Below are 14,003 nucleotides of genomic sequence, written 5' to 3'. Positions count from 1 at the left end.
AAGTTTGTATGATGTTATGGGACGTGTTGGTATATTTGGTCGAGGTCCCGAGGACCTCAGGGTGATTCCGGGTGGTTAACGGAAGGTTTGGAGTTGGAGAAATGCAGCTGAAGCTGCTGCTACTGGTGTTTTCCGCACCTGCGGAGTGGGAACCGCAGGTGCGAGGCCACAGGAGTGAAGAAAGAGCCGCAAGTGCGGCTAAGGGAGACTTGGGCTTAGACCGCATGTGCGATGGAAATCCCGCATCTGCGGTGGTCGCAGAAGCGGTTTGGGAGGTGTAGATGCTTAGATGGATCGCAGGTGCGGCTTGGGTCCCGCATCTGCGATGACCGCAGATGCGGTCAAGCGATCGCAGGAGCGTAGTCAGGCTTTTAATGAATTTCCATAGAAGCGGAGGCCGGTTCACAGATGCGGTTCCGTAGGTGCGGAACTAGGACCGCATGTGCGGTTTTAATTGGGCAGAAAACCCCAGCTCGAGGTTTTGTCTTCCATTTTCAATTTTGGACTTGGGGAGCTCAGGAGAGAGGCGAGTTTTTGAAGGTTTTAAGGAGGACAGTGGGGTAAGTGTTTCTAACCCATATTGGTCTAATTTCCGTGAACCTATGGCTTTGTTCATCATTTAATTAGGGATTGGAATTGGAAATTTGGGGATTTACGGCTTGGGAATTGGAGAGTGAACTTTGGTGTTTTGGAGGGGCAAATGAGGTCAGATTTTGATAAATTTGTTATGGTTAGACTCGTGAGTGAATGGGCTTTCGGATTTTGTGACTTTTGTCATATTTCGAGACGTGGGCCGGGGGGGAGGGGGTGGGTTTGAGTCGATTTCGGATTTTGGCTCTAATTTAGTAGTTTTCTTGTGGAATTGATCCTTTTAGCCTTTATTGATTGTGTTGTATTACTTGTGGCTAGATTCGGGACATTTGGAGGCCTATTTGAGAGGCAAAGGCATCGCGGTGTAGGATTTTGCTCGGATTGAGGTAAGTAACAGTCTTAAATCTAGTTTTGAGGGTATGAAATCCCAAGAATTTGTATGATGTGAATATTTGGAGGTGGCGCACATGCTAGGTGACGGGCGTGTGAGCGTGCACTGTGAGACTGTAAAGTCGAATAGACATTGTTATTACTTATTTTTCTTTGTCTTGAGCAATTGACTGCCTTTCATGTCAGAAGCCATGCTTAGGTCATATGATATCACTGTTGGGACCTGCAACGATCGAATACTTGTTGAATTGACTGCTAGTTGCTGTCTCCATTCCCTCTCATTTCTTGTTGATACTTGTTGTATTCTCTATTTGGGAAAATTATTATGATATTCTGTGAGTCCAAGGGGCTGGAGAGGTTAGTGACTGAGATAGGGCCTGAGTGCCGGGTTGAGAGCTATGTGAGATATATTGGATCGGGCTGCACGCCGCAGCAATGTTGGATCGGGTTGTACGCCGCAAGCCTCCGGGCCATATATCGGATCGGGCTGCACGCCGCCGCAATATATGGTTGGGCTATACGCCGCAGCAATATATGGATCGGGCTGCACGCCACAGAAGTATTGGGTCGGACTGCACGCCGCAGCAATGTGGTGCTTGGGCTGTAGGAGCCCCTCCGGAGTCTGTACCCCTAGTGAGCGCATGTACCTTTGATTGCGGGTATTGAGGCCGAGAGCCGAGTGATTGAGCTATTGAGATAGATGAGTGACAGTAGCCCCTGTGAGGCTATACTTGCTCTTATTTGTTGTTGCACTTCGTTGCTAATTTTTGTTGTTGTGAAATTTTCTGGAGGGCTTATATTGTTGTACCTGAGCTCGAAATGTTTTGATTTAAGACACTGGATTGAAAGCATGCCTATTTTTTAGCTGAAATTACTGAAATGAACTGCATTTGTCTAGCTCTTCACTGCTTCTCAGTTCCTTATTTAATTCTGTTACTTGCTGAGTTGGTTGTACTCATGCTACACCCTGCACTTCATGTGCAAATCCAGGTGTGTACGGTTCTGGCAGTCGCCGAGTTCGTGCGCGGGCTGATTATCGGAGACTTACGAGGTAGCTGTTGGCGTTCGTAGTCCTTGTTTCTCCTTTCTTGCGATCGCAACAAAAGTTATACCTTGAGTCTCCCCACCAATGCCCGATCAACTAACTAATGATAAACAAACTCCGGGGTACCTGGATCTGCACAAAAATATGAAAAAGTGTATCATCAGTACACCACGGCGGTAGCCAGTAAGTATCAAGACTAACCTCGGTGAAGTAGTGACGAGGGACAGCCAAGACACCCACTGGACCTAATAACCTATACAAGTATGAATGTGGAACTAACATGGAACAATATCATTATAAAGCTAAGCATGGTAGAGATTACAAAACAATACTCACAATAGGAAACTAGAGACAATGATTAGCAACAGGGAACAAACAGTGGGTGTCTTGACTGTTCCTCGTCACTACTCCACCGAGGTTAGTCTTGATACTCCGTAGAGTAAGCTGAACACAGTTTACGTCCGGTGAAACCAAACAAAGGAAAGCAAGAAACAACTCAATAATAACAAACGCTTTCACACAAGATTTATTCAAGAATTTCCCTGAGGTACCAAACCTCATAATCACAAATCACGGGTCCCAAATCATGAACCCAAATCACTTGGCATCTTGTGCCCGCATTACAAATTTCAAACGCACGGACAACTCATGTTCCAATATCATTAATACCTCATATCTACACGAACAATTCACATGCTAAGGGAGTGACAATATCTCATAGCTGCACGGACAACTCACGTGCCAGTAATAACAATAACTCATAACCGCATGGATAACTCACGTGCCAATAGTACGGCTCTCACATAGAAGACAAGTATACGAGAATATATGTAAATGATCAATAAACATCAGGGTCCATCTTCTCAAACCCATATGGGTGATTAATTACGTGTATACTTGTGCAAGTGTTCTATCACAACTCAAGTCAACATGTAAGAGTAGAGACAATGAATGGCACATAGGAAACAACACAACAAGACGTAAAATGCATAACGCACACAAGTTAGGCACACCACTACACAAATATTATCAATAACAATGCCCACAGGCCATCACAAGTCATCCCCGACATAGCCCACCTTGTCTCGCCATGTGTGCAACAATAAAGTAAATGCCTGCCTTGTCTTGCCGCACGCGCATAATAAAATTCCCACCTTGTCTCGCCACATGCGAAAACCCACATATATAGCTCATCTTGTCATGCCGCATGTGCAAATATCAATAATAGTAATAGCGCGGACAACTCGCATGTGAACACCCCGACAATCCTCTCAACAATACCACGTGTACCAAAAACATAACAACACAATATAAGGTCTTTCACCACATGTGCCCATATGCCACAACCTTTCCTCAAAACAATTTCAATACAACAACCACGCATAGCCCTCGGCACAACAACACTGAGTACAATAACAACAACAACAATTACACGAGAGTACGATAAGTAAATCAACACAAGAACTACATAACACAAACAAACGGAAGAACGGGCTTACAATGAAAGACACTATAGGTAATAATGTTTTCAACAAGAATAGCTCAACAAGGGGAGAGATAGTGTGTAACAATGATTCCACATAAGTGCAACTCGACGATAAGAGAGATAGCATGAATCAATGATTCCCAATAAGGATAAGTCAACAATGAAAGGGATAACAAAACATCAGTTAAGGTTAAGCAATTATGGAAGAGATAATAATAATTTCAATTAAGTTTAAGCATTTACGGAAAAGACATCAATAACTTCAATTAAGGTTGAGCAATTACGGAAAAGACATCAATAACTTCAAATAAGGTTAAGCAATTACGGAAAAGACATCAATAACTTCAATTAAGATTAAGAAATTACGAAAAAGACATCAATAACTTCAAGTAAGGTTAAGCAATTACGGAAAAGACATCAACAACTTCAATTAAAGTTAAGCAATTACGGAAAAAACAGCATGGTAATAAAAGAGGCGACAAATTCAATTAAGGCACATAAGAGTTTATTGGCAACAAGGGTAGAACATGAATCGATCAACTCCAAATAAGACACGTAAGGGTCAATTTAGTAAATAAAATTATGAAAATATTTACAAATTCAACCCGATAAAATTCATAATTTTTCTCATTTTCTCCCATTTAGATCATTAATTTAATGATAAAAACAATTATGGAATTATGAAATATAATCAATTCCCGGTAAAGAACACTTACCCCAAACCAACACGTGAAGAACCCCTAAAACATCGCTCAAATCCAAGGTCTACAACTCCAAATATGATAAAATATATCAAACCCTCGACACTTAAACATTGTGCCCAGCCATTTCCGCATTTGCGTACAAAATTGTGCATATGCGCTCTCGATTTTTCTAGAGATTCACTCGCACCTGCGGCCTTCACTTAGCAGCCCCAATTTTGCACCTGCAAGAACACAAACGCATCTACGATTTTGCAGAAGCAACCAACACACCGCAGAAGCGGACAGTCGAGCTGAGTCACAAACACGTATCTGCGATCCATCTTCCGCAGATGCAACCTCGCACCTACGATCGCCCATCCGCAGAAGCTAATCAACAGGGCATGCACCATCGTTACAGAAGCGACCAAACTCACGCAGAAGCGGTCACGCACCTACACTCCAAAAATGTGCAGGTGCGACGCACCAGAACTAGACGTGCCCTCATGACCAAAAATGATCTGAACCAGGTCCGAAACTCACTCGAGCCCCTCGGGACCACGTCCGAACATAACAATAAGTCCCAAAATATAATACGGACCTGCTCGGGGCCTCAAAGTACACCTAATAACATCAAAATCATGAATCGCACCTCAAATCGAACTTAATGAACTTTGAATCTTCCAACTTCCAAAACTCGTGCCGAAACGTCTCATATCAACTCGGAATGACGTCAAATTTTGCATACAAGTCTCAAATGACATAACGGAGCTAATCCAACTCCCGAAATCAAAATCTAAACCCGATATCAATAAAGTCAACTCCAGGTCAAACCTCTCAACCTTCCAAACCTTCAGCTTTCTAAAATAAACTCATTTTCTCATTTATTTCCTACTTGATTCAAAAACTATAATTATACTTTATTGTAAATAAATAGATCCCTCAAACATTTTTATTAGCATTTGACAAGGATACTATGTACATGGTAGCACGTGGATTTTGCCGTGCGAAAGTAATTTTGAGAAATGTGGGCACAAGGTGCCAGGTGTGTAAGGTTTGGAAGTTGTGACTTATGATTTGAGATTACAAGGAGTGGTATCTAGGGTAATCCTTGTTGAAATACGTGCATTAGGAATGATTTGATTGATTGAGTTGTCATCGGTTTTCCTTACTTGAATTCATTCATATTTCATCTGCACCCCAACTATGTTGTTGTTTAATTACTTCTAGTTAAATAACTAAATTTTTGTAATAATCAGCATAGTAAATAATCAAAGACCAAATCATTCGGGTCAAGCCTAAATGATCACAAGATATATATATCAAAAATATGACGATCCAACTATATTTTACAAGCATGCCCACTCGAAGTGAAATAGTCAAGGATGACTTGTAAATAGATTATTTTGAGATGCATGATAGTATAATAACGAAGCGGAAATTTTGGAAGGGATATCAAGCCAACCTGAGCATCATCTTCGGAAAGCAACTTCCGATTTAAGTACCTCGCAGACAAAGAAGAAAATGTTAGTAAGCTAGTATGATGTAGAAATAAGTTACTAAAGTTATTTTTTTTTTCTGAAATATTTTTTAATTTAAAAATGTTTTAGAAAATTATTTCTTCCTTTTGAAAATGATTTAAAATGTTTTTTTGGAAAATTATTTTAGAAAATGTTTTTAAAAAATTATTTTTTGAAAATGATTTCAACATATTTTTGGAGGCTCGGATGGTGTATGCGTATAGCAATAAGACATTAGAATGCGAACACCGACTGGGTTGCAACTCCGATGGCCAACCGTGTTGCCTTCTGAAGCAGGGATATTCACATTCTCGTCTTTTATTTTTCTTTGGCTTCAGTCATCGCCTCATAAATATATTTGTTGTGGATCCGAGGGACGGTATAGTATCTTGTCCTTTATCAATCAAAAATCATCACAAGACCTCAAAAATTTTATTCTCATCGGCATGTTCCTTTTCAATATGTCAAATCTGTACAATCATCAAAGAAACAAATAGAGAAATAATTTGTATACATTAGTAGTCCAAAAAATGGTCGAAAGCATAATTAAGTCGACACGGGCAGGAACCCCATAGCATAAGCAGCTATGCAAAATCAAGATGGAACAAGCAGCAGTGAGGATGGATAAGCGACCAACTGGGGATCTCGTCTCACCCAAATTTCAGCAACAATTAGTAACAAAGTCAACGAAACTCATAAAAAGTTTTAGAGCAGCAATACAAACAAAAAAGCTCCTGGAATGGTGATAAAATGCAACAAACATAAAGTTAGAGATTCCATGACAGAGAAATATAGCAGCAATTTCTAGTCGCCGACTATAGCCGAGAAAATCAAGTCTAATCAGTTCCAAACTCAAGATAGCAGCACAATACTATACCAAACGAATTATCACTTGAGATGGTGATAAACAGAAACGAGAAATGCTTGCCAGAGAAATACTCAAGGTCAGTGGAAAAAATTAGATCCGGCTAGATCTGCCATGGTCCAACCAGCAAACACCATTTTTTTAATTTAGTTTTACATATTAAAGTACACAAATAAACAAAACAAAACAAAAGGACGGAGAAAAAAGGGTTCTGCCGAAAAATGCCATTTCCGGCTGGGTTTAAGGGTTTTCAGCCAAGATTCAAGTTTCTTTTAGGTCTGTTTTCCAATAAAAGAAAGAATAAAGTGAAAACAATACAATAAAAATAATGAAACAATGGGTTTGTCGATGGTGCTCAGCCATGGCTACCGAACTATTGCCGGCGAAGCATTGAAGTGGGGGATAGATGGTGTAACGACCCGATCGGTCGTTTTGAGCATTTGCATTTCGCTCGGTAGTTTGGGGATATGAGTAGCTCCGTATGATATATTATGACTGGTGTGTATCGTCGGTTTTGGTTTTCAGGTGATCCGGAGTTTGATTTGGAAGAATGAATTTCATCGTTGAAGCATTAAGTTGGAAGAGTTGACCAAGTTTGATTTTGGTGAATTTGACCCCGGAACGGAGTTTTGATGGTTCTGTTAGGTCTGGATGGCGATTTTGGACTTGGGCACATGCCGGTATTTGCATTTGGATATTTCTAGAAGAATTCGGCACTAATTGGCGAAAATTGGAAATTTGAAGGATTGGAAAGTTCATAAATTTTACCGAGAGTTGACCTTGTGGAAATCGGATTCAGATTGTGATTCCGGGAATTGGAATAGCTTCGTTATGTCATTTGGGACTTGTGTACAAAATTTGAGTTCATTCTGGGTTGATTTGATATGTTTCGACGTAAGTTTGGAAGTTGAAAGTTGAAAGTTCATTTAAGATTGATTTGAGGTGCGATTAATCATTTCGATATTGTTATGTGTGACTTGAGACCTCGAGTAGTTTCGTGTTATGTTATGGATCATGTTGGTATATTCAGACGGGGTCCCAAGGGGTCGAGTGAGTTTTGGACGAGGTTCAGATTATTTTTGAAATTTTGGATGAGGCTGGTTTAGCTGAGGTTCTGGTGTGACCGCACCTGCGGAGCTTTGGGCACAGGTGCAGAGCCGCAAAAGCGGCAGTGTCATCGCATAAGCGAAAGAGGACTGGGCTTTGAGCCATCGCATGTGCGGAATTTGAGTCGCATCTGCGACTTCGCAAATGTGGGGAAAATGGGCACAGAAGCGTGAGGCAGCGCGGGTGCATGAAGCTGGTTCGCACCTACGATTGCGCAGGAGTGGAGCCTGTTGTTGCAGGTGCGATGAGACCTGGACAGATCCTTCATGTTCGTGGGTTCGACTTTTTACTCATTTTGGGATTTTGAAGCCCGGTTGGGCGATCAAGGAGGGGAATTTCACCACACGAATTGGGGTAAATGTTCTTAATTCAGTTTTGATTATATTTCGTGATTCTATCTTCGTTTTTAGTAATTGGATTATGAATTTTTAAAGATAAATTGGGGGTTTTAGCCTAATGTTTTATAGAGTGAGTTTTTGAGTTTTGAACATCGATTCAGAGTTGGATTTAGGTAAAACTAGTATGGTTGGACTCGTAATTGAATGGGTTGCCGGATATTATAAGTTTCATCGAGTTCTGAGGTGCGGTCCCGGGTTGGACTTTTGGGTTGATTTTGGGCTTTTGATTAAAGATTCGACCTTTATCAAATGGGTTTGTTTTCTTTGGCATTATTTGATATATTTGAGTTGCTTTTGGCTAGTTTCGAGCCGTTCAGAGGTCGGTACGAGGGGAAGAGCATTTTTGGAGCATTGCTTGGCTTGCTCGGTATTGAATTTGGCTTGTTCGAGGTAAGTAACACTTCTAAACTTGGTGTTGAGGGTATAAAACCCTGAATTACGTGTTATGTGATTGATGTTGATGTGACGTGCATGCTAGGTGACGGGCGTGTGGGTGTGCACCGTATGAATTGTGATTTAGTCGATTCCATGGAACTGTGTAGCCATCTTATCTGAACATTTTTACTGTACACTATGTGTTAGAGCACTTGAGCTGTAATTTATGCTAGAAATCATATTTAAGCTATATGCTAGCACTATTGGGACCCACAATGGTCGTTTTTCGTTGTTGAGTTATTTGGTTAATTTGCAGTTATGTACTCAGTCGCATTAATCATTTCATATCATATCTCAGTCACTATTATTGTATATTGTCACATCTCATATCATCAATTAGTGCTGCTTAGTATGAGCGTTGTGAGCTCGAGAGGCTGGAGAGATTGGTGACTGAGTTGGCGCTTGAGTACTTTGCTGTGTGTGTGTATATATATATATATATATATATATATATAGCCATAAGGCTTGTTGCGGCGTGCAACCCGATCCACACATATATATAGCCATAAGGTTTGTTGCGGCGTGCAATCCGATCCATTTACATATATATAGCCATAAGGCTTGTTGCGGCGTGCAACCCGATCCACATATATATAGCTATAAGGCTTGTTGCGGCGTGCAACCTGATCCATATACATATAGCCATAAGGCTCGTTGCGACGTCGCAACAAGCCTTATGGCTATATATATGTGGATCGGGTTGCACGCCGCAACAAGCTAGAGACTAGAGATTGATGACTAAGTTGGGGCATGAGAGCCGTGTTATGAGTGAGATTTGTGCATCAGTTTGCATGCCGCATCATGCCTTATGGCTATATGTGGATCGGGTTGCACGCCGCAACATGCCTTATGGCTATATGTGAATCGGTCTGCACACCGCAGCAGGTATTATTGATTCATGATGGAAGCGTGCTGAGTATTGAGCATGGTGAGAGAGAATACGAGATAGTGAGATTTAGTACTCTGAGAGTGTGAGTACATGAGTTTATCATTGAGATGCATTGCATTTGACATACGTACTCGAGATACATGCATATAGATGCATTTCCTCATGCTAACCGGTATTGGTGACATTCATGATTTCACCTGTATATTGACATGTATGAATAGATATGTATTCTCCTCTTTCTATCTGAATATGAAACATCTGATTTATTGTTGAAAGGTTTTTTGGAAAATCACAGTTTTCAAACTTATTCATATATTTTTGAGGTTTTCGGTGAAAGATCTGGGGTCTATTGTTATACTTGAAAAGCATGCCTAATATCCGTAACTGTGAACCAGCTAAGTTATTTCTTGTACCATCTTTATTATATTGTTATGAATTGTTGCTGGTTATTGGAGTTGGACCCTGACCCTGTGACGACCCGGCCGGTCATCTTGAGAGTTATAGCTCCGATCCCCTATTTAATTGCTTCCCCCGTATCTTTTTCTGCTATTGTGACTTGCCGGTATGTTTCATTTTGGTTTTTGGAAGTGTTTGGGACACTTAGTCCCTAAATGGAGGTTTAAGCCTTAGGATTGGCACCGTAGTTAGAACTGTGTGAAGATGACTCCGAAATGGACTTATGTTTGTTCTGTTAGCTCTGTTAGGTGATTTTGGACTTAGGGGTGTGTCCAGATTGTGTTTTGGAGGTCCGTAGCTTATTTAGGCTTGAATTGGTGAAAGTCGAATTTTTAGAATTTTGGACCGGTAGTGAAAATTTTGATCTCGGGGTCGGAGTCCGATTCCGGAAGTTGGAGTAGGTCCGTAGTGTTGATTATGACTTGTGTGCACAATTTGGGGTCAATCAGATGTGGTTTGATAGGTTTCGGCATCGGGTGTAGAATTTTTGAAGTTTCAAGTTCTCTAAGTTTGAATTGGAGGGTGATTCGTGATTTAAGCGTTGTTTGATGTGATTTGAGGGCTCGACTAAGTTTGTATGGTATTTTAAGATTGGTTAGTATGTTTGGTTGAGGTTCCGGGGGCTTCGGGTGAGTTTCGGGTGCTTAACGGACTAGTTTTTGGACTTGAAAGATAGCAAATTTCTGGTGTTTTTGTTGCAGACAATCATTCATCGCGTTTGCGAGAGAGGTCTCGCGATCGCATAGAGCATCTGGGAAAGGCAGCTGAGTTGTTCTTCATGTTCGCGATGTCGTTCCCGCGTTCGCGTAGAGTCAACGGTCAGATGGGTTCCAGGCGTGTTAGCCTGCGCGTTTGCGATGAGTGTCCCGCATTCACGTTGGGTCAGGCTAGTTGAGCTTCGCGTTCGCGACCAGTGCATCGCGTTCACGATGAGAATATTTTTGGTCTGAAGCAGCTTGTGCTTCGCGAACGCGAGGCTTTGACCGCGTTCGCGAAGTAGGGCATACCTTGCCAGAATTTAAAGTTCAAAAATGAGGGTTTTGAGTTCATATCATTGGGTAATGATTCCTAACTCGTTTATGGTTATAACCCACTAATCTATCATTAATTTTATCATTTAATTTCGGATTTGGGGTGAAAAATTGGAAAAATTGAGAAAAGTTCTTAGACCAAATTTTGGGGTTTTGATCGAGATTTTGGTATCGAATTTGAGTGAATTTGGTATGGTTAGACTCGTGAGTGAATGAGTGATTGTATTTTGTGACTTTTACCCAATTTCGAGACGTGGGCCCGGGGAGACTTTTTGGGCGTTTTTCTAATTTCTTGTTGTAGCTTTGATTTCGTTAGCTAGATTAATTTCTTGTAGCTATATTTATGTTATGTAATTGATTTTTTCTAGATTTGGGCCACTCGGAGCCGGATATTTGTGGGAAAGGCATTGTGACTGATTGATTGAGCTTGGTTCGAGGTAAGTGGCTTGCCTAACCTTGCGTGGGGGAATTCCCCTTAGGATTTGCTACTGTTTGATATGTGAGCGCCGTGTACGTGAGGGGACGAGTACGAACACGTGCTATTTGTTGTAAAACTCCATTTTTAACTAAGTCATAACTTGCTTTCTCCTTATTTGAAACACACTAGCATATGTAACTATCATGTTTAGGCTAGAATAGCATGCCTACTTGTTTAATTGCCTATTTGAACTCTGTGCAGCATGTTTAGTGAAATCTCCTGTTTTCCTTGACTTGAACTTAGTCTAAACTGTAAGATTTCTTGTTGTAACTGTTATTTCGATTCGTTCCACTGCATATTTACTTTGGGACTACAGAATGGTATTCCGGGAGATCTCCCTGTACTGCATATTTACTTTGGGACTACGAAATAATTTTCTAGGAGATTCCCCCTGAACATTTATGTTTGGGACTACGAGATGGTATCTCGGGAGATCCCCTGTTGTTATCACTGTGTTCTGAGCTGTTGACTTTCATTGATTCTAGTCCTGTTAGATTTTCGTATTTATTTTTACTGTGATATTTCATTTTGTCTTATTTCATTATATTTATACTAGTAGGTCCCTGACCTGATCTCGTCGCTACTCGACCGAGGTTAGACTTGGCACTTACTGGGTACCGTTATGGTGTACTCACGTCCTTTACTGCACATATTTTTCGTGTGCAGATCTAGGTTTATCTTACCAGCCTCATCACTAGTTGCAGTTGCTGCTTTGTTGGAGACTTCAAGGTACATATGCTCGAGCCCGCAGATCCTCGGAGTCCCCCTCTATCCCCCTATGTACATTTTTCCTCTATCTGTAGAAAAGATGTATAGAACAGTTAAGACTTCTTAGCAGCTTGTGACTTGCGGGTTTCCGGGTTTTGGGAATGCTTTTTGTACTTTTTCAGAGGTGATAATGGTATATGCCGAGTGGCAATTAGTTGCTTATTAGATATTTGTTACTGTTAGTAGTTAATGTTCATGCTTTTGTTTCATTTCCGCAAAGTGTTAGGCTTACCTAGCCGTAGACACTAGGTGCCGTCACGACAATTGTTGCTGGTTATTGGTGTTATACGCTGACCTTTGTTTCAGCTCGTCACTACTTTCACCCTAAGGTTAGGTTTGTTACTTATTGAGTACATGGAGTCGGTTGTACTCATACTACACTTCTACACCTTGCGTGCAGATGTCGGATGCTGATGTAGCTATGTACAGCGGGAGCTGGATCTGAAGATGTACCTGCATTCCAGTCATAGCTACGTCTTGATCTTGGTAGCTTTAGTATTACAGATCTGTTCATGTATATTTCAAACAGATGGTGTATTTTATTTCAAACCTGCTTTGTAAACTCCATATCTTAGAAGCTCATGATTTGTACTACCAGTCCTTGGGAATTCTTTGTATAATAGTTTAGTTGTATAATCATTCCTTCTCTTAATAAATATCATTTGAACTGGCTCATTGTTAGTTGGCTTACGTAACGGGTTGGGTTAGGTTCCATCACGACTAGTTGGATTATGGGTCATGACAGATGGTCGAGCCGAATATGGGAGGTTGCCACCAGGCCGGTCATCACCTCCGGCGGCGGCGTGACCGTGGTGCAAAGGGTGAGAAAAGGGAGAAGAACAGAGTATGAGAGAGGGGAGGTCGTTGGGCTCGCTACTCCAACCAGTGGTGGTTGCCAGAGTTTGTTCTTTCTCCGGCCAGATCTGCACTTCTCTGTTGCTTGCCGTTTATTGCTATTGGAGAGGAGATAGAGGGTTGTGGGAACGTGGGCATGGCCATCAGCCAGCCAGCTCGCCGGAGAAGGATGTGGCGGCCTAAGAGGGGACTGGAGCTGGCTATGTCTCTCAAAGAAGAGAGAACGAGAGATTTTTTGGGGTGTGCGATTGAGAGGGTGTAAGAATGAGAGGGGAGAGTTAGAGTTTTAGGGTTTTGCCCTCTTATTTAGACAAAATTTAACTAATAAAAATATAAAATAAAAATGTGTAAACTAAATATGTGGTCCTCTTTTTTAGTAAAAGATAAATGTAAAATGATAGAAAATATGTGGTCAAAACAAAAGAAAAGTCTAGATTGTGCTATAAATTAGAAAATAATTATTTAACAAAATTATTACGCGTAGTATTTATTAAATGTCGACTACTATAATAATATTGTAGTAATTATTATTTATTTTTTGAAAAGATAATAAATTGATAGAATATCCCAATATTTGAAAAATATGACAAGTCAATAAATTGCTTAAAATTTAGAATTACAAAAATGGTAGTATTTAACTATTTGCAATAAAATGATAAAAATTCCCATATCTTGTAAAAATATGAATAATTATCAGTAAATTGCATTAAAGCTATATAATGTGCAAAAAACTACATTTTTGTCATTTTTACTAGGAAGTGTGCTGAAGTTAATTTTTAAATACGGAGGATCAAAATTGAGTAACAACAACTGCCCCTCTTTGACCGAAGATGATGTAAGAGTCTCCGAGTAAAGAAATTGACATCATACTCAATTTGACCCGACATAACAGAGTGGGAAATGAGGAGGTATTGAAGATTGTGACCGAACTCTAGTATCTGAGTTGCCTACATTTCTCGGGTTACACAAGAATCAGGTCGCGTGTAGTTCTGAAATGCATTTGAGTGCT

General features: G+C 40.7%; 1 long non-coding RNA gene across 1 annotated transcript; it reads left to right on the top strand.

Annotated features, from left to right (window-relative positions):
• The first annotated feature begins 6,030 nt into the window (after positions 1–6,030).
• On the top strand, positions 6,031–12,399 carry LOC142170703 (uncharacterized). Its single transcript, XR_012700089.1, has 4 exons — positions 6,031–8,038; positions 8,385–8,472; positions 11,262–11,330; positions 12,038–12,399. It is a non-coding gene; the product is annotated as an uncharacterized LOC142170703 (long non-coding RNA).
• The last annotated feature ends 1,604 nt before the right edge of the window (positions 12,400–14,003 follow it).

The sequence above is a fragment of the Nicotiana tabacum genome, chromosome 2 (assembly GCF_000715075.1).
Source record: "Nicotiana tabacum cultivar K326 chromosome 2, ASM71507v2, whole genome shotgun sequence".
In the NCBI taxonomy this organism is placed as follows: domain Eukaryota; kingdom Viridiplantae; phylum Streptophyta; class Magnoliopsida; order Solanales; family Solanaceae; genus Nicotiana; species Nicotiana tabacum.
This window is presented reverse-complemented; position numbering and strand designations above follow the sequence as displayed.